A 21756-nucleotide genomic window follows, 5' to 3' on the forward strand; every position below is an offset into this window, starting at 1 on the left:
ACGGTATAAGAGAAGTGAAAGTGAGGGACAAGAGCTCGGCTCACTGCCTCTCATCTGGCAGAGTGCTCTTGTGGCGGCTGGGCCTGCTCTCCATCAGAATGACCTAATTCTGCATACATCCATATTGATCTGATCTGCGTCATCATCAGTTCAGCGTTCATTAATGCAATTGGGTGCAGAAAGCTTTCAGGGGAAATAGATGAAGAGAAAGAACAATATATGCTATCCTCTTTGAGTAGGAGTGGAATTAGATTAGTTTTGTGCACTTCAGTTGAAACCTACTCAGTGGCATTTTAAAAAGGCTGTGTGCACAGGCTCTGCCTCCCTCCCTCCCTGCCTTCCACAGCTGCTGCAGCTGCACGAGACCCTGGTGTAGGGGGTGTGGTGCCGGGGTCCCCCCGGTGCTGCGGGCTGCCAGCGTGCAGCCTCTGCTGCCGGCAGACAGCAAACCCTCCCTGCCACCGGGCAGGTTGGCCTTCAGTTTTGGCACAACGGTTCAGGCCAGCAGTTTTTCCCACTGGGGATACAAGTTAGTGTGGAGGCCCATGGCATAGTTCTTCTCTTAATTACACCGCTGTAACTACGTTTCTCAGGTGAAGTAATTCCCAGTTTTTACCTGTCTAAATGAGAGATCAAACGTTGAATTAATCTCACAGATTCCACTCTGTGGACTACACCGTGCGAGGCATAAGATGGTCCCCAGAGGACAGGCAACTTTCTTGTACATCCCTACAGACTCTTGAGAGGCTGTATTTGCTCACCCTCTGCTTCAGGTGGAAAAAGCTTGTCCCCTTGATTAGAATCAGAACTGCTGGATTTGTTCACCTTAGAGAAGATATGTGGGTACAGAGCAGCTCTTGATGGTCATGAAAAGTTAACGAGATAGCTTTGTGCTAAAGACACCAACAGCCATACACTCCCAACTGGTATGGACACTGCATGCTTCTTAGTCGAAGACAGAGAGTATAAGAAATGCATGATAGGGTGATGTGAAAGCTTTATGGGTGTTTAGCTAAGAACATGCACTATATGTACCAAATAACACCATCATGCATTTTTAAAACTGGTAGGAGAAAGCACAAATAGCACTCAGATTCAGTGCAGAGCATTACTGGATGCTGATCTCATTTGATTTTATTCAAACTCCCTGTTCTTTCTCCACACAGGCAATGTCTCTGACCATTGCTGCTTCCATCGCATCACCACTAAAGTATAGCTGAACACAGTGATAAGATACGTAACGAATAGAAAATGCTCTGAAATTAGGGAGATGCAAACTATTTACAAATATTTGGGTTGGCCACAAGACAGCAGTCATTTTTTGTGTGTGATATTAATATCCTTCTAGAGACAGCCTTGGTTTTATTACCTAGCTTCTAATTGCAAGAATATAACAAAGATGATGCAAGAGCATAGTTTACATGAAGAAGACTTCTATAAAACAGAACTGGAGAAAAACCTGAGGGGAATTGTTATTCAGTTTCAACACACAGTCTGTGCAATACACAGTTGTACTTAAAGAATAGCAAAAATGAAACAGAGAACAAAGATTTTTGAGTCCCCTGTTGTAGCTGCCATTTGGTGTATGTATCAAAAAAGTAAGTGCCTTGATGCATATTCCTGTCCCTCCCTTGGGAATTTGCTTTGCGTGGTTAGTGGTTCCAGTCTGCAGTTGCCATAAGGGATACCTGACCCCTCAGTCACATTGATTCCTTCCCCATGTGGGCATGCAATTATTAATAGAAAAAAACTGTTCCAGGACAGCAGAAGGGAAGGAAGAAAAGTTTTATCATGCTGGCTTTTAGGAAATGGAAGAGGAGAAATGTGGAGCACTGTCTTATGTGTTTCTGTATTAATACACTGTAATAGTCTTGAATACATCTATGAAATTTATAAATGTACTGAGATAAATTTTCTTTGCCTAAGCTTCTATTTTTGGCATTGAGGCTTTTCAGTTAACTAAACAACAGAGAGAATGTGCGGTGGGGGGAGAGAGAGGAAAGTACTTTGTAGGTGCTGTGATCAATTTACCAATGCAGCTGACATGAATGTGCCCTAAGTCCCACTTGATCTTCTTAATACAATGTAATCCTTAATTATCTATTTTGACACCTAATGAGCACACACACGTGTGTGCACTCCCAAGGCATGTATTCGTCTTGCCTTGCTAATCCCTTTATCCAGGCTGCGCATCTGCTAACTCTATGGCTGTGAATGACTCACAGATGTAGTGTCTCTCTGTGCTGCTGTAGCTCTGCCATGTAATCATAATGATTACTCTCCTTCATGAGGAAGGTCTGGAAACAGTAAAATCTTCCACCTGTTGACATACGGTGAAGTCTGTGAATGTTTTTAATCCATGGTATAGTTTGTCGGTCTGGTGTTGAGCTTAAAAGGCCATTGCAGACCTTTTAATGATATTGATGTTCTTGCTGTGAAGAGGCAACTGAGCACTGTTCTATTTGACACAGCACGGAGCTGTGGCATTAGGATGGGGGAAAGGACAGATGGCACTTACTCATGAGCACTCAGGCAAGGATTTTTCCTTGAAGAGAAAGATACTCAATCCTTTCCTGAATGCCTGATTGTCCATTGCCAGGCTGTTCTATCTGATCAGCAGCAGAGCTGTGGTCCTGCTAAGTGTCCTGCAGCAACAAACCAATGGAGCGGTCCCTATGCTTCCTCAAGCACAGAGGCAGATTCAGAGATTTATCCTTCCTAGATGGCTTGTTCTGTGAGGGCTGAGCCTTAGTAAAAAATAAAGTCTGTATAAAAAACAGGGAATTAACCATCTTGTGTTTTTTTAACACATTTTTATGAAATGACTTAGCTCCGGAAGTTAAGATGCGGTGATTGCAACTAAAATCCCTGCATTATTCATGTCTAGATGGCTGACAATATCACCATGTAATTTGCTACGTTCCCGCTAGAGTGGATACTCGGATGAATTTAGTAATGCTAACATCGGTGGGGTACTGAGCAGCTTTCAGGATCCAGCTGAACCTGGGATAATTCAGAGGGATAACTAACTTCTTTGCAAGACAGTGTAGCTCTTAAATAAATATGTGATTGACCCTTTCTCTGGCTCCATTAGGAACACAAGGCAAGCAAACCTTGGTAAGAGCAGGAAATGTTCTGCTTCTGACTCCAGCAGAGCCCTCCGTTTCACCAGTGGCAGGTGGAAATCTGGAGCTCATGAATTCGAGTTAGTGCTCAGCACAAATCTAACTCTGAATCCATCAGAGTGAATGGAAGTTTTGTTAGCCAGCAGGAATAGAATTAAGCCAAAGCCTGCTGTCACTGGGGGAGTGCTAGTGGCATCAAGGGGGACAGGGTTGTGACAGTGGTGGCAGCTACAGCACATCGACAGTCTCACAGAATTTGGTGTCATTTGTGATGATGCGCCTGCTATAGGAGTATACTCTTGAATGCAGAGGGCACATCAAATTTCAGCACTTTCCAGCAGTTACTACAAGATATGTTTGGGGCATGCCTACCCAGTGCAATGGAAGCTGTGCAAGCAGTTCAGTGCCGAGAAGAGATGCCAGTTCAGTTAGCAAAAGCAGTCCTGGGAATGGGTGTATTTTCTGTGCTTGGCCTAACGTGCTGAAGTGACTGTGTAGCTCTTTGCGGTGATCATGTTTGATGTTGGTTTGAAATTTTCTGCATTGTGTTCCACCACACAATGTAGACAGGCCCCCTTAGGTATCAGCATCTCCCTCGACTGAGATATTGATGAAAATGGTGGCACTTCTACAGCACTGCTGTATTTGCATGTAACTTAGTGTTGAGCTGCTATTTATTCTGAGATGTCCCTTATCTACTACTGGGAAGCTACCATGAACCCTCTGGAAGCCTTAGCTTGCTGTTTGATGAATACCAAAAATCAGCAGTTCTATGGGCGTTATGGTAAAGTCACATTTTGCAAAGTTTTTACAAGGAAGATTTTAAAGAGCTCAGTGTGAATAGGCAACAAGATTCCCTCTCAAGCTTATTCACCTCGTTAGTTAAGCACAGCTTGCATCCAACCTGGACTTCTAACTCATCAGCCATGCTTGGCTTTGATGCTCCTCTGTCACTCACCCTTTCCAATTGCTGAGACTTCCGTGGAGCCAAGGGCTAGGAGAGAGACCACCCTACTGGGCAACTGTGAGTTCCTGGGTGCTGTCTAGACAGCAGATGGGGTCTATGCAAATCACACAGAGACTCAAGCTAAGATGCAGCAGCTAACAGCTAAGAGGCAGAGAGCAGAAGGGGAGAGACCATCATCATGTACTGCCTAATGTCTCCAGCTGATCTTGTGAGTGAGCCTAATCCCTTTTGGGGCAAGGCCATCAGGTTAATTCACACCACCTCCCTGTTGTGGGTAGGCTAATCTGCTTGGCTTTGGACTGAAACAGGAAAGAAGTGCTTAAACTAACTGCTTCAGCTGAGTGGTGGTAACTAGCAGCTGAGAGTTCAAGCAATAGCCCACATCCAGGCGGTTCTGGTAGAGCTGCAAGGGCAGTGTCTGCTCTCGAGGAGAAGTAACTTCTGTAGGGTGAATCTCAGTAATTACAGCTTCACAAGAATCGCTGGTCTGGGATGTACTCCAGAGTTATGCAGTTGCCATAAGAATTATTTAGCATAGTTTTTTAGAGATCTAGAAATAATGGTGTGAATAAGATAGAAAAATGCAGAGTTAAATTATAGCAAAATATTGACAGCGAGCTTTACTGTACTGACAGATAGGCTCCCTAAACACGAGGTGAAAGCCTTAGTTCTGGTGACGTTTATTTCTGGTTATTTTTAGGATTCACAATGTGTTCTGAAATGGACAAAACAACGGTAGGTGCGAAAGAGATGAATTTGCAGGAAGGTGGGCTATATGACCTTTAGTTATTAGTAATTGTGGAGACACAAGAGCTTCCTAGATGTCTCTCAAAAGATAAAAATACATAATGCATATCTTCTAAATCTGCATGCTCTGAATGGCTATTGAGAGGAATAACAAGATAGTTGTGGGCAGCAGAAATTTAAAAAAAAAAAAATCAAAGTAGTGCTTGTAAAAGAAGAATTTTGCACCTTATTCATGTAAATTTGCACCTTAACCATGTAAATTCTCCCTTTGTATTATGATGAAACACACTTTAAGATACAGTGGGTTTGTTTTATTGTGGAACCAAGTAAAAGAGACTTAGAGTCACGTAAATAATAAGTGGCTGCACAGAAAGAAAACAGGTCTGAAAGAGGAACTTGAATTAGGAAAGGATAAGGCATGGCATTGCATGCCAAATCAGGAGAGGGATGCCAAGCACAAGGCTCAGAGAAAGCTTCCATTCCTGGACCCCCTGGGACTGTTAGATCTAGATCATTAGATATCTCAGCTGTGGAGACCCTTATTTCCCACTCAAATGTCTAATCCTTTTCTGAAGCTTACAAAGCCAGCCTCAGAAGCAACCCCATGGCAAATATTTCTTCCCACTATCTGTACCCTGTGAGATGAGTTGTTAAGCTGGGATGATTTTCAATAGCATTAAAATAGGAAGTAGAGCGTACCATTATTGCGAAGCAAAAATGTATACTATTTTTGTATGGCATGTTTGCTTTTGAGAGTTTTTTGGATACATTTCAAAGAGAATATAAATTGCAAGCATGTTTTTATGAGTCAGAGCCATGTGCTGTTTGGTTGGGGTTCTCTTGGCCATGTTTTGAGGTCTTACCAGCTCTCTCTGCCCAAGTGTTTTATCCTACAAGTGTGTTGTGTTGCTGCTGTGTGGGAAGGTGCTGCTGCTGGACACTGGGAGGACAGAGTCATTAGTGCTTTCATCTGAGTCAAGATGGGGAGGCAGGGACAGGGATGATTATCTATGGTATTGAGCTAAAACAAAAAGATCCATGTGTTTGGGAGCTGCTGCATGTTACTGCCATATGCTTCTGTACAGTGACTGAAATATAATTTTGCCATCACCAAGACAAGGAGGAGATCTTATGAGAATGTGCAAGGGAACAGATCCTGGCCCAGGCCAGACACGGCCATCCCGTCTGTGCAACCGCAGCTGCGATACCAAGGGCCTGGTGCGGCTCTGCTGTTTCTGTGGATCCCAAATGCCCCCACGTCCATTGAATAGGACTCTGTTCAGAGCAAGCATTGCACTGCAGAACTACAGCCTGACTCAGATTTATGTCTAAACCACATTACACCATTTTGGCAGTGCCAGCAGGTCAATCAAGTGGGTATAAATGGGAGTCAGCGTCTGAGGCAGCTCTAAAAGAACAAGGAAAGCTCTGGCAGCTGAGCAGTGAGTATTTGGGCTGCAGTATTTTCTTTTCCTTATTTTCATTGGCACATTGTGTGATTTGTATGGCAGCTTGAGTGTTTGTTGTGCTTTGTAACAGATAAAACATTCTACTAACCATGAAGGGAAATAGGACGTGAAGAGACAGAGAACTGTGCAGGTGGAAATGATGCTTCAAATGTATAGAAACGAGGAAAAAAAAAGGCCACTGAAGAAATTAAAGAAGGTATTCAGTGGCGTGGGAAATGAAAAGGCGGCAACACTGGGGCAGGCTTAAGGAGAGAAGTGCAAGGGAGGGAAGGCTGGAAACAAAGGAGCATTATCTTGGTGGCAGACATAGAAAAGGAGAGCGAAATGCAGGGTAGCAAATAATTTGGGAGGGAATTGGCAGCAGTGGTTGCCAACACTAAGGAGAAGCTGCCAGTGATGGGCAAGTATGTGCTGCTTAAGTCTGTTTCAAATCCGTCTTTGCCACAGGAAATCATTTCCTGGACTTAAATACGGTCCAAACTGCAGAGCTGGTAGAGCCTGGATGTCCTCGAAGAAGCAGGTTATTTAGAGGACCATAGGACACAGTGGCCTGTGTCCACTCATGCAAAGTGAACAAAAAGAAAGACTGTAAAATGTCTTTCTACAACTTGACAGAACAGAGAAGGGATAGAGGATACGTGAGAAAAATAGTCCAGAAAGAATATGTTCTTTTTTTTTCCTGATCAATATCTAGCATTTTCTTATGTCCCTGTACCAAAAATTCAGATTATAGAAAGTTTGTGAAGTCCAAACTCCCCTGATGTGCTAACCCTGTGCTACTGCTAAGATGTTAGAAGCAGGCTTTTCTAAGGAACATGAAGGCTGCTAGTGAGCATTATGTATATGGCCTCACTGCTAAGAAGCCAAAGTCCTGATGACATCAAGTTCAGTGGGAATGTGCAGTACTGAGAAATAATAGTTTAGGATTTCCTAATCTTGTCTTAAATACATTTGTATAACTTTTGGTAGATGGCCTCCAGCCAGTGTGGTAAGAATGGATATTCCTATGAACATTTACAATGGAAAATTATGATGGCTAATTGTAGTAGGATGTTTACATAACTCTCCACAGATCAGTTTTATTTGTATTAAGTCACTGCTTAATATAATTTAGAGTTCACACGGCATAAAGTGTTGTTTATTTGGAACAAAATTTAGATTTTTGTTGTATGCCTCATCCTTTCAGAGCCATTCTGAGCGGGTTGCCATTGTTCCTTGTTTAGTTTGAAGGAAGTCTGGTTTTGATCCGCTTTCTCCCTGTTCTGCTGAGGATTTCTGATTGACAGCTACATTCTTCTTGTTGCTGAGTATGAATGAAAGATCATCTTAATGCATTAAAGATAGATACAGATTAAGGATAGCTCTACCCACGTTCAAAACACAGAGATGTGCAATCAGGTCTGTTGAAAATGCTCTGCTTCTATCAGGGTGACAAAGTTCACTTTTTCAAAATAAAATGAAGAGGCTCAAAATATTTCACTTAACATCTCTTGCTTTGCTAAGACTTTGCTGATCAAAATTAATTACTTCTGGCTTGTACAACTAGGTCACCTTAATATTTTCTCAGCTATAAATCTGCTTTGAAGAAACCATACTGAATCAATTCAAAGTAGATAAGATATGCACATGAGCTATTCATTTCTCAAAATGTGTTTTTTCCAAGAGATGGCCATTTGCTTATCAGGGGAAAATCAAAGCTGCTTGTCATCTGAATGTAGCAATGAAAATGTATTCCGCTTAACAAGGAACAGAAACTGTGTATTTGTGATCTCTTTCACTCTTTTAAAATCTGCTTGATTAGATCTTCTGTTAATTCTAATAAAGGAAATAAAACAAGACTGAAACTTTCCTGATGCAGGCCATACTCGTATATGCTCTCAGCTTTGCTTTCCTATGGCATGTTGACACAGGAGGTTTGGGAATTTTTCATATATTTTGGTAACAGTTAGGTCTATGCTAGAAGCAGTATTACACTATATGTACTTTTTGAAGTTGTAAAATATGGAATATTCATAAGCCACTTCCCTGCATTCATCATCATGTTAGTTGAATGTTTAGAGATGCAAAATTGTGACTATTGCCAAATGAGCACCAGTTAACTTCACTCTGCGTGTCTTTCCTCTTCTGATGGCTGAGGTAATTAATTAATTAACTAATTAAGGGTGATGGGTTTAATATACTTAGACTCATGGCCTGGGTCATGGAATATGCAACTTGATCTCTGTTATAAAGTACATAAGGCAAGTCATACTTACATCACCTGAGAGATGGAAGGTTGAAGTCCATGGCTAAGAGAAAATGATGGAGGGCAACCTTGGTCACCACTGACTTGCTCCTTGAATCTCTCCAAGGGTTTTGAATCATAGCGTGTCTTGTGGGTCCTACCTGCCCCACTTACATTTTTTCGGCAGACTGTACTGCATCAAAGTTATAGTACTCTGTCACACAGGTTTTTACTACAGGGAAAGAAGGAATGAGGTTTAGGGAGAAGGCAAAGAGAAACTCATTGTCTCTCAGCTGTATTACTAATAAGGAAGGTTGTTTCTTTAATGGTAACCAAGCATTTAGGCGGGCCTCTGCATAGCCGTGCAGCCTTGCCATGGGACATATCTTCCTGTATCATCTCAAATGGTTATACCTGAGGGATAGGGGCGCTGGCCCTTCACCTCCTCTTTGCTGTTCCTCTAGCATGCCTGCCCTTCTACATGCTGCTTTAATATACTTAAACCTGTTCTTTTTAGAAACAATTCTTTATTAAGAGCAAGCATGTTAATCCCCCATCCAGGATTTCAGGACTGTCACCCTTCCATCTTCCCAGGATGGGTCTGAAGACTCTCTGTACAGGCTTTGCCATGCACTGTCATCTGAGCCGTTCCGCATTTCTTTGCACATTGAGGTTTCATTTTGAATGTTATTTTGTTTCTGCATTTAAAGCAGAACAATTTTGTAAATACAGAAAACATTATAGAACTGAATTAATTAAATACTTAAGCTTCTAACTCTTCTTCAGGTTTTTATCTTCTTTCTAGAAGCCATAAATACTTCATTGATCTGGACATTTGTTGACATAGTGCCTATTATCTTTCAGATGGTAGAATTAACAGATTCCCGATTCCCACACCTTGTTTTGGGGAAAACATAGTCTCCTTTTAACTTGCAGTTTCTCAGCTTTGAGAGAATACCTCATTGACATGACCCATGCTGAATAAAGAAAATGAAGAGTACAATCTTTCTGCACTTTCAGAGTAGGCTGAATCTGTCCAAAGCCAAGAATATCACTTCAGTAAACTGGTTCTAACTCCAGTGGCTTTTTCTTAGTTTGTTTGGTTGGTTGAGGTTTTTTTATTTTCTTTAAAATATCGGTAGTAATTACATACTGCCTGAATTTTAATTTTAAATATGTTCTTAACTCACAATATATTTAAGCTTTAATGTAGGTTGCCATAATTTCACACTTAATTTTAATTGCACTTATTTTTAAGATGAGAAAACAATGTAATTCAATTACATGTCACGTTTAATGATAAAATAGTTTTTCCTTAAAAAGAAGAAATCCACTTTTCTCTGCCTTAGCATTCATTCAAAACACATGGTTCTTATGCTACTTTAAGTTACAGGTGAAAAAATAAAAGAAAGGCACATTACTGTCTGTATGCTAGTGCTCTTAGATATAGGAATCTGTTGATGGTTAACTTTGTTAAAGTGAAGGGTCCCAGTAACAGCCAATTTTGGTGTGCAGCTGGTAAATGTCAAATTGATCTTGTTTCATTCCAGTGGATGATCACTTTTAAATTAGATTTGTGCCTGTTGTGAACTTCCACATCGTCAATTGATGCTCCTCGAATGCAGCGCTTTCCAGCCCTCGTTGCTTAATACAGGGCGGCACCTTCCTTCTTTCTGATGTTCTTAGTGAACGGAAAACCATGAACTGTGGAGAATCTCTTTCTAATCACGATGCAAGTACCTCTCACACTGGGGAAAAAGTTACAGCCTTTGCACTTGCTGAAAACCAAAGTCTCTCAGTTTTTCCCAAAGCACTCCCACAGATTCCTCAAATCCTGTGAAATTGAAGAAAGCTGTAACTATTTATGGGACTCTCAGACCAGGTATGGCTGCCATTTCAAGGAGATTTGCACTAACATGAATACTGTTGAAAAGTTTTTGCTGTGATCTTATAGAGCAAGTATTAGATTTACAAGCTGGAGACAGACTTAAACATCATTTATAAAATGTCAGATTTTTCTTTCTTTTAACAACTAAACTGTCATCAGTCCTTTAATAATTCTTTCTTTTAATCCAAAACTTTTCATTTTAGGGCTATGTATTTCATAGGCTTCTTTGTACATGAGCTGGAACTCATGCTTCTTTTCTCCTACCTACAGCAGTAGCATCTTCCAGTTTAATTGTACAATCCGTGAAGAATTTTATGTCATCACAACATGAGAATTTGAAGAGGCAGTTGTGCTTGTTTGTTATGTGCTTTCTGTCATCACATCATCAGCAGAAACAGAAACAAAGGAGCTGGTGGATATGTGCTGAAGTTAAAGATACCCTTTCACTGGGATTTTATTTTGCTGATGCATACTCCAGCACTGGCCACTTTCATTTCTATGGGTTGGTGAATCTGATGGGCTTGAGCAAACACCCTTGTCCTTGGGCCAGGCAGCTCTCATCATTGAGTGAAATGACTCTGAAGGCTTGGGCAAGATTTTAGGTTTTTCTGCACTCTCTTACTCTTCATGTATTTCTGAAACAAACAAACAAACAAACATGCAAAAAACCAAGAGCCAGTGAAACCAAGAGAAATTAATCACTTCATCCCTACTGTGGAGGCCCCAAACAGCACTCGAACCAGCATAGAAAACTGAGGGAATGGAGTATGCCGGGACCACCCAAAAAGGGATTGAACTTACTTCTTCATCATGAAGCATGGAAATGCATGCCCTGAATAGTCTCTTATGCACTGTGCACAGAGGATTTCTTAATAAGCTTCTCTTGTGTCTACTCTGTCTGTCTTGTGTTCATCAGGGGCTGCTTCTCACCCCATCATCTTATTGTGTCTCTTTCCTGGTCATCTTCCCAGCTTACTGAAGAATAGTTTGGTTAGGTGGCAGAAGGGCCATGAGTGCGTTTCTAGTTGTGAGCTTTGTGGTCTCTCTTTGCATGAGGGAGTAGTTGCATTGTTTAGCTTTGAGCGTGTGAAAAGCCAAGCTGAATACAAGTTTTATGTTTTGTTCTGGAAATAGTTCCACATTCATTGTCTCTCTTGCAAAAGTCAATTCTGTAAGGTGCAATGAGTTTCACAGCTCTGCCCCACGATGTCCCCTACCCTGGCACATGGTTAAGCTCCTGAGTTTCCTTAGCTCACGGTTCTTTACCAGTGTCTGAAGAGCTTTCAGTATTGTATGAGTCTATGGATCACAAAAAAAACCAAACAGACTATTGAAACAAGCAGCAGATTGTTGACATAAACATAAAAGACAAGGCAGCTAAGCCCGTGGAGAGGCAGAAAGAGAACTACAGAGAAGTCTGTTTCTTCTTTCACATTGTCTAAAATTTTTACCATCAGCCTTCCTTCACACTGAGTTCTTTCTTTGCCGCTTCATACGTAATTCTATTTCTGTTCTCTTTTCAAATCAACTGCCAAAATCTCCACGCATGCAGTAACGTTAAAATGCACATTTCCCACTTAAGCCTTTCTTGTGATTTTTAAGTGGTCCCTGGTGGTGCATGCTCACTGTTCTCTCTGTAACAGAGGTTCTTGCAAGTTAGCAACAAAGCTCAAGAAAAAGAGTCATAAAACTAAATGGAAGTCCAATATTAATAAGAAGATGCTCTCCTGATAGAAGATGGGGAGATACAGCCAATGGCATGCTCAGGTATGAATTCAGCTTTAGATGGGACAGTGGGTGACTGCTGAGTTCAAAGACCTAGTCCTAGGGAGGAGATGAGGATGAAAGCAGGTGTGGATGAAGCCTAGCAGGAACTGGAGTCAGGAAGATATTTCTAGTGTTGGGGCTGCTCCTTTTTACCTCTCTCAAGTGTGAGGATAAGACCAGTGAGGATCTTAATCTTTGCTGCTCCCTAGGTATCATCTTCCTTTTATTTGACTTGCATTTAGATTTTAATTTTGCTTCTAATATTTCTGACCTGAAGAGAAGGGTATGGGCCTTGCAAGCTCAGTCTACTTTTTCCAGCTGTACTAGTTGACTTGTTAAAAGAAGTTCTCTCCCTTCCCGCAGACCTGTCTTCATCTATGTCCTCAGACCACTACAACTGCTGCAACACTGCAGTTACCAGTGACAGGTATTTGAAAGGGCTTTCAACCAGTGACACACAAGGCAAGTTTTTACAAGGCATTCCTTGGTGAGTATCACCTTTTAATAACCTGGAAAATGACTCAGTAGATTAGAAGTGACAATTACTGTAAGATGCCCAAAGCAAACCTACCATTATCCTATTGCATTGTCCAAATGGTATAGCAAAAGGATTTATGGTACATTTGCACAGTAAATTAACAGGAGAGTACACATCAAAACTGTGGGACAATAATGACCAAAAAAACAATTTTTAAGCCTATTATGCCAGATTTAGTATAAAAAGTGGGTCACAGAGTCACAAATTACACACATAACTGATTCAGTGAACTATAAATTGTCCTCTAGATTCTTCATTTTTTTGTTTGCTTGTGAAAAATATGTTTAACTTTTTCATTGTTGCAGATTCATCTTAGGTAGGCTTTTGTTCTGATCTTACAATTCATATATGATGTATTGAGAGAAGCAAAATGGCTGTGTTTCTATGAGATGAAGAGAAAGTTTTGGACTTTTTTTTAGAACTAATGTAAACAGCCTCTTTAGTACTGTACATTTTTTGTTCCCATCAAAGCTTGTCCTTTAAATCACCTTTGAGAATTCTCCCACAGATCAGTTATGCACCTAATCACCTAATTAACATTTGTAAAAATCTGGGCAAAAAGTGCAAAGAGTACTGAGTGTTTATGAGGGTGGATTAGAAAATGCTGCGTTCAAGAAATCTGAAAAGGTGTTAGCTGTCTTTCTGTTACAGTTGTACTCCTACTAGCGTCATTCACAAGCCCAACACTTTCTATATGTGTACTGGAATAGCACAAACCCCCAGAATATGAGGGGAGGTTGCCTAGTTACTTGTGATTTTAGCCCTGTTTCAGCTGAAATATATCCAAATTACAGCACGCAGTGACATTGATGAAACTCTCGCAAACATGGAGTCTATAACAATGAATGGCTCGCATTCATCTGGTCATTTTAATCTTATGACAGAAGAGACACAAGTGATATTCTTAATTCATGTAACTCATGACAAATTATGGACACAAGATACTGCAATATTCTTCAGTCTATCTGATTGTTTAGACAGTTTCCTCAGAAAAATGTATAATGGAAGTTGCTTCTGTAAAAGCAGAGAGGAGCCTGTCTTTTATTATGACATGCTGTATTTCTCAGTAAAGGGAAAAGTATTTCACGCTTTGTTGTTTTGACCAAGGCATGACAACTAATCTGTGGTATGTAGCAGCCAGACAACCAGCTTGTTATATGCCTATCACTTCACTATGGAGCATGCCTGGCAACACAGATACCCTGACTGCAAAATATCACGGGGGCTATTTCTCAGGAATGCAATACTTCTGGCCCATCTATAACTTAAGACTGCAACAGCTGAAAGTGGCACATAAGATGTGCAAATACACATCAGAAATACTCTGGTAAGGTAACTAAGCCTATAAATGAAGGTCTATTATTAACAGCGGATTGTTAGACTATTGTAGCTGTTAATGATATGGAAATAGCCCTGCCTCCTTTCTCACTAACCGCAAAAGCTACATTACATTCAAAGTTCTTGAATGATCCTGTAATCAACATCCCAATTTTCCAGATGGCAGGTTAGCGAAAGAAAAACAAGAGGGGTCAGCACACAGTTAGGGATAAAATAATGGGCTAAGCAGCAATACTGATCTTGTTCTCCTTGTGATTCAGGAACACCTCTCTTACCTCAGGGAGTGCCTCTGCTGTGCTGGCTCATAAATAACTTCACTTTTGCTCAGTTTTAGCCAGACCTTCTAGTGGAAGAAGACATTTCCAGTCTCATTGACCATATGCCTGCTTGTCTATTTTTGCTGGCATTTCTCCCTCTCTCCATCCCAATATTCGCAGATTTCGAGCAAGTTCACTACAGAAGGAGATGTCTGCAAAGTGAACAAGGGCAGTCCCACAAGTTTTTTGAAACTCAGGTCCTGGGTGGAAGAGAGAAAATCAAATAAGTACCCCATGGAGGGAATGGTGGGCAGAGATTCACTGTTGTATATCGCTTTTTGCAGCGGCTGTCTGGGTTACACCACCTGCTGCCCTTCATGGTGTGTAGGTCAAGGCGGAGGGGGAATGGGTTGTAGGGAGCTGGTCTTATTTCAAGGAAACTGCCTGAGAGGAAGGTTATGGGGTGATGCATATAAATCCGTAGAAAACGAAGCTTGCTTAGTTCTAATTTTCATAGCACAGCTCATTTCATTCCCTCAAATAATTTTAGATGATGTATATAGTTCCTGCTTTAATCTTGCTTGTATTTTCTCAGCTTGTGTACTGGGAGCCTTTTGAATCTGCTTTGAATGTAAGTTTGATTACATCAAAAGTAAGTCCTTACAAGTAAATCTTGCATTATACAGGAACATACTTTTAAAAAATGCATTTACATTGCAGGAAAGCAAAATATATCTGAGTCGGATAGTGTCGCTCCTTATTTCAGCTGTAATTTCCAGGATTTCACAGGCGGTTACATGCGTAGGTAATTAATGGCAGTGTTCTTTCATCGGGGCTAAAGGGAACTCTGAATCAAAGCTTATTAACTAGGATGACTCTTCATTTTAATTACAGGGAAAATAACATAAGGAACTGTGAGAGATCTCTGTGTCTCCTCTCTATCAGGCTGTCAGCTCTCACTCACACTTGCAGCTATGGCTTCAAATGAATGCCCTAATCTCTTAAAGGGCTTGTTACTCATGCAATAATCAACAGCATAACAGGGAGCCTAAGACTGTCGTTGAAAATCACAGGTAAAAGGCAATACTGATAAGAAATGAAACATTTCATAAGCTTTCTTCCTAATAAATGAGAAACCCATTCTTGGTTCTGTGCAGGTGTCATGCAAGCGACTTATGTGACATACTAAACTTCTGTCTAGGTTACTGGCAGGATTTCATTTGGATACAAACTGCAGCAGGCCAACAGTCTCACAAAATATTGGCTGAAGTTGGTGGGTTTTGCTCACTGGAGATCTAATTCTGTTACTCTCTAGAGGGTCCTGGAAGAAGACCAAGTCCACACCAGCTATGATTACTGTATGTACTCAAGCTGCAAAGTGGCAAGCTGGCTGGACGCATGTTGTACTGACTCCCACGTGGCAGAAGAATATCACTGTCTGAACGGGTTCTTGGGGAAGAACAAATGTCCTTGTCGATAGCAATTTACCTAGCTCAGCAGATTTTCCTTGACTGTAACTGAAAGGGACCAGCAGGGAGTCTGCTTGGCCTTTCAGCAAGGTTTATCCCACTTTGCCATCTGACCTTGGCAAGCATCCTCCCCTCCTTCCTACCAATATCAGAAAAATGCTGTTGCTTGGAAATTGCTCAAGACACAGCTACACCAGTGGGTTTCAAAGCTGGAACTAGGTTTTGAATCACTGCTCATCAGGCATACAGATACTTTTCTGTAACTAACAGCATGTACTATTACCATGCTTTTTTATTCAAGTAGCATGCAGAAGTCCAAAACGGTGTCAAGGTGCGGTTGTGCTGGGCGCAGTCAGAACACAGGCTTAGAGCCTCCCTGCTGCTTTCCGGGCGAGAAAGGAATGACAAGTCAGAAGCGTTATTCCCACTTGTATTTTGTCAAGGGTGATATGAGGAACAGAGGGGTCAAAATGCTGATCCAGGGAAGCACAGTGTCTCTGGCTTTTTTGCCAAGCCATATTCCAGGAGAGGGACTCAAATCCCAGCTCTGGGTGTCTAGCCAAGGAATACTGTATCTCCCCACCATGGCACACATGCTGGCTCTCTTTGTGGGACGCAGAGGTGACCAGGTCTCACCCCAATACCACAAAGAGACATGGCTGGCTCATCCATCGGTGTCCCAGAGTTGGGAAGTCTTCCTAGAACAGATGTAGCTGTTGATATTCAGGTCAGTTGGATTGAGAAATGCCCTGCGGATAGACCTGCCAGCGTCTGTGCAAATCGCAGCTCAGTTGCAGGGATCATGCCAAGCTTAAAGTGACCGGGCAGGCTTTGGACTGCAGTGTGGGAGAAAAGTCCTCCTACATCTTTTTAAAAATGCAAGGTATTTTTCGGATCCAGCTCTATGGCCAAGACCCAGACACAGTTTTGAGTATCTCGCTTCGCTGCACGAACCGAAGATCATCTACCTTCCTTTCCACACATTCTCAGGCTGTGCCTGGAGGGTGCAACTGCTGGGGTGTCAGACCTGATCAGTGAGAAGCCCTAAAATTAATGTGAAGCAGTGGTGCCGTCGAAGCAGCAGGACAGCCTCCTGCCAGAGCAAGGCATCTCTTTAGCTCCCTTTCTGTCCATTTCCCTGCCAGTTTCCTGCTGTTAAGTTTTAAGCCCATTGGTCAGTTGCAGCCTTGTTTGGAAGAGGAGTGGAAGTCCTAAAGATAAATAAATTATTTTAAGTTTTATGAAGGTGCATAGGCAGATAGAAGAGAGAACAAAATTAGTGGTTCATCTAGGAATTAAACTGGGAGAAGTCCCCTTAGGCATTTGGCAGTAGCCTGTTAGCTGAGCAGCAAGCCTCCAGCGCCACTCTGACTGGCATCCATGTGTGGCCAGGGACAGCCTGGACCAAGCGCTGACCATGCGCTTACCTGGTAAGGATGCACACAAGCCTGGGGGAAGCTGGTTTGCTCTGGTAGTAGATGAAGAATTAGGAGACAAAAAACACAGACCTTCAAGAAAACAGTCTAAAGTAGCTCCTTGACCAATGCACCTTAAAAAAAACAAAAACAATTAATGGCAAAACGACACACTGAGTTCTTATTCTGTTGCTGGCACATCCCAGGGCCACTAACAGGATTTCAGTGCTTTTTTTGTGGTGGTAAATCTGTATCTCTAAGATCTTCTCCTTTCACCTTTATTTCCTTTTGTTGTATTGTTAGGAATTTACCTCACTCTATCCACCAAAAAACAAAAGGCACTCTGAACCCTTACTGAAGGAAACCACCTGCATACGATAATCACCATTATAAATCCGAATTTGCCAAAATTTACCGAAATTTGAGAAGCTGTCATTTTTTATTTCCTCTCTGCAAAGCTGGAGTATATAAAAAAAGGAAATAATAAAAGGAAGTAAAAATGATGTCTTGTATAGTGCCGTGAAGTAGCCCTTGCAAATACCAACTTTTCAAGTGTCTTCTGTGTGGTGTGTGTGTTTGTAACATCTTCTCTTCCATCAGCTGTTACCATGGTTCACAATGTAGTACCTGCCTGCCAAACACTTCTTAAGACAATAACATACAACATGATCTCATGTCAATATATAGAGCACCCGATTCAGCTTGCTTTCTAAGACATTTTGCAGAGCGCAATGGTAATCCTTGATTTACAGCCTGAAAAACAGCAGAGGGAGGAAAAATATTGTCAAGGGAAGGGCGTGCAGATAAGCTACTAGAGCTGGGTGCCGCGGGACTTGGCGGAGCGGAGGGCTGCGGGTCCAGATAGCTCTGGCGGGTGAGCCAGCGGCGGCTGCTTCAACAAGGGGAGATTGTGCTTCGGCGCAGAGAGGAGGCTGGTACCGCATGAGCAGCAGGAGCACGATGAGGGCTAGCATAACGGAGCCCAGCGTGTAAGGAAAGCAAGTCCTCGGAGGGTTTAAATGCACGGATGGGTGGGGATTTTGATACTGATCAGAAAATGAAAGGGGGAGAGTAGTGGACTAGTTGGAGGGATAGATGTAAATGCTGCAGGGGAGAAAGGAGAGGAGAAAGGCTGGAAATGAGATTTACGAAATTAGAAAATGTAGCCAAGCCTGCCAAGTATGCAAACCAAGCAGGCAGATGACTTGCAGAGAGACATTATCTTCCACAAATGACAGATAGCTGTGGCAGGAAATAAAGACAACATGAACTGGAAGTTGTTTTTACAACTTGCAGCAGAAATGACTGTCAACTTATATATAGCATAGGCTAAATGTGCCTTAGGGCAACAAGGAAGTATTTTCTTACTCACACAAGGAACGGTCTCAGTGTGAGTCGGGTGTTGCCATCAGCTGAGCAGGGGAAGAAGGGGGCTATGATGCAGAATATGCAGACTTTCTTATGAGCCTGACACCTGCTTCCTTGACCAGCTGCCTGGAAAAACACATTTCAGTGTGGGTTTTTTTTCTCAGATGAGGAAGGAAGTCTATACTACTTCACTTTCCCAGGGGAAATCTCTACTGGCAGAGTATCTGTCAACAGCATACTTTAGCAATGTATTAAACAAGAAAATGTCCTTATGTCAGAAATCTTCTGGATTAAAAGGGGAGGTCTAACCATAGGTCTTTCTTTAATAAGAGTAAGGATTTTTTTCTCTAATAAAATGCACTGGCAGTAGAGATTTTGGAAGAGAAAAAAATATTTTTAAAGAACCTCCTTAGGCACTTACTTACATCAGATCATATTTCTTGTTGAATGAATGCCAGCAGATTATTCAGAAATATATTTCATCAGCTACAGACTTTTGTCCATTAGTTGCCATCTTTTCAAAAGTGGAAATCTTCTGAGGAGCATTTGGAACTTTGAAACGCTGGAGGAAAATTAAAAGTACGTTAGGACAAATCTGGCGGTCTGTAGCGACTTAGCTGTGGCTGCACAAAGGCTGCAGGATTTTCTCCCCTGTTTGTGGAGCCCACAGCAGCAGCAGCTGCTGGTGCCGCTCACTTGAGAGAGGCACCCCGTGCCAGGGCTCCCACTGTCAATGCCTGGCTTCACGTATATAGAAACGAACTGTGAAAAATCAGTCTAGTGTGAAGGCAAACAGCCTTTCTTTAAACATTACTTTCTTCTTTTAAAGCTGACTTCCTCTGACTTCAGTAAAAAGCACTGCGATATTCCTATGAACAGAAGTTAGCAAACAGCCATCATTGGCTTAGGAGAGCTGTGCTCCCCTCCTCTCACTTGCTTCTTTTTTTGCTGCTTCAAACCACTGTCTCCAGATCGGCTGTTGTTGCATTGGAGTAGAAGAGAACACAGGGACTTTCTGCAGAAAGCTGTCATACTGTGGGTATGAGGGCCAGGAGAATGGTTCAGCCATCGGTCTGTGCAGGCAGACACAGTTTGCTCTTGGAGTTTACCTATGGCGCTTACCTCGTGTTATTTGCCCTAATACAGTCTCTTTGCTTTTTTAGCTTGGAGTAGGAGCAAATGGAACTCATGTTTGCCCATGCAATAGTGTATAAATGTACAGTCTTGCAAAAAGGCTTATTTCCATGAAATGTAGACTGAGCTCATGTGAGATAGACTTCCTTAGATTATGGCATTAGACAGTTCACTCTGTGAAGAAACCAAGATATTTACAGTTTCTACTGACAACTTTTTAATGGTGTTTTCCTCTGCTTAAGCACAGCAGAATTTCTTACCTGCTTATATAGGCTCCATTACCATAATAACTGTACATGCTATAGTAATTAACAGGCTTAACTTAAGAGCACCCTTGAGACATAAGCCATATTTATTTTTCTTTTATAGCTGAGAACCTGAGGCAAAAATCACGAAGTGGCGCAAGGTCACAAAAGAGGCGATGAGGCCCTGAATGCTTTACCACAGCTTCACAACTTCAGCTGGCAGCTCTGTGAAGTCCTGTCTTGGATATCACCCAGGGCATGAGGGAAACACCCATATGCAACTCTGGGCAGAAACCTCCAGGCTTATGGAGCCCCCCTGAGCGTCACCCTTGGGAATGGCCATGTCAGAGAAGCTGTGATTTACCAACGTATCCAACAAAACAGGTCAGCACAGCCTTTATCTCCACACCAGAGCATCTCTGTGGCCTCCTTGAAGTCTCCAAGGAACAGAAATGTATGAGCATACGGAGTTCATGTATGCTGTTGTGATTGGGATACTTGGCTCTGCTCAGCTGCTGTGCTGCTCATGCAGCACAGGCCCTTCACAGCAGTCATAAGCAGCCACTGATGGCTATGTGCATGCTCATGGCACCCCGTTTTCTCCCTCCAGCTGCTGTCACCGCCAGAGCTGTTGCCGCAGAGCCATCCAGCATCTACCAGTCTGCCCTTGCTCTGCCGAGCAGCGGTACAGGGCAGACCGTGCCGCACCAGCTGGGAACAAGAAGCACGGCTGCCAGCAGCTGCTGCACAAGAACAGACATGCCTGCATGTGGAGGAAAGCCAGGCACCAGTGGTTTTGTCAAGGACATCAAAAGTCCTTCAGGACGCACAGACCTTGTCATCCCCAGAAGGCCTTCCTTTGGACACCCTTTTGCTCCCCTTTGCCCAGCAGAGCTGCTTTGCTGGAGGGGTGGGACAGCTCAGGAGGGTGCAACCCACGCTGCTCTGGCTTGTCACAGGGCTCAGCCCACCAGGTCTCCAGTGAAGGCAGAGAGGTGATAGAACCACACTGGCCTTCCCTTGAAAAAAAACCTCTACACTTCAAAATCAAAACCAGGTGTGTATCACCTCACACAGACACAAACCCTTCTGCAGCCCTGCTTTTGTGTTGTGCACCGGTTCCTTTTTCTGTGTCAGCACTCCCCAAGCCGATGTGCTGCAGCGTGCGTTTGTGGTGCAAGGTGGAGGACACGACTGCATGGATAACCGCCAGCTCTGCGAGCAGCACCCGTCCCCCTCTCCACACCACATGCCAGGCCATGGGGCCACAACTAGAGACTTCCACCCAAACCACTTTGTCACAAGGCACTTGATGTTTACTCCCATTTGGTTCTTCACCCTTCTGGAGAAGGTGGGGGATGTGTCCCTTTTTCTCATGGTTAGCTGGATTCAGAGGACATGGGCGTTCATCAGTTAGACCCAGAGCTGTGTTTGGGAAAAGTCTTTCCCATCTTTCCCTGGATCATCTCTGGAGCCAGGTGTCCCATTGGCTTGGTCGTACAGTGGTCCAGGACCCCCAGGGATGGGAACATGAGGCAGGTGATGGCGGCAGCTGCAGGAAGGCAGGACAGACACAGAGAACTTACAGTGCCATTATGTTGTTCCTTTTCCCCCAGAATTTCCCCGTAGCAGCTACAACTGCCTTTTTCTTTCTAGGTCACATGCCTGGATCTCCCAGGCCCAGAGCTGTCATTTTGATCTGGCGGTTGATCTGGAGGGACACAATGACATATGGCTTTCTAAGGGGCTTGTTTCCTTGGGCAAAACACCCCTAGTTCCAACACATGTTCATTTGGAGGTGTCCA

The sequence above is a fragment of the Vanellus vanellus genome (assembly GCF_965231255.1).
Source record: "Vanellus vanellus genome assembly, chromosome: Z".
Taxonomy (NCBI): Eukaryota; Metazoa; Chordata; class Aves; order Charadriiformes; family Charadriidae; genus Vanellus; species Vanellus vanellus.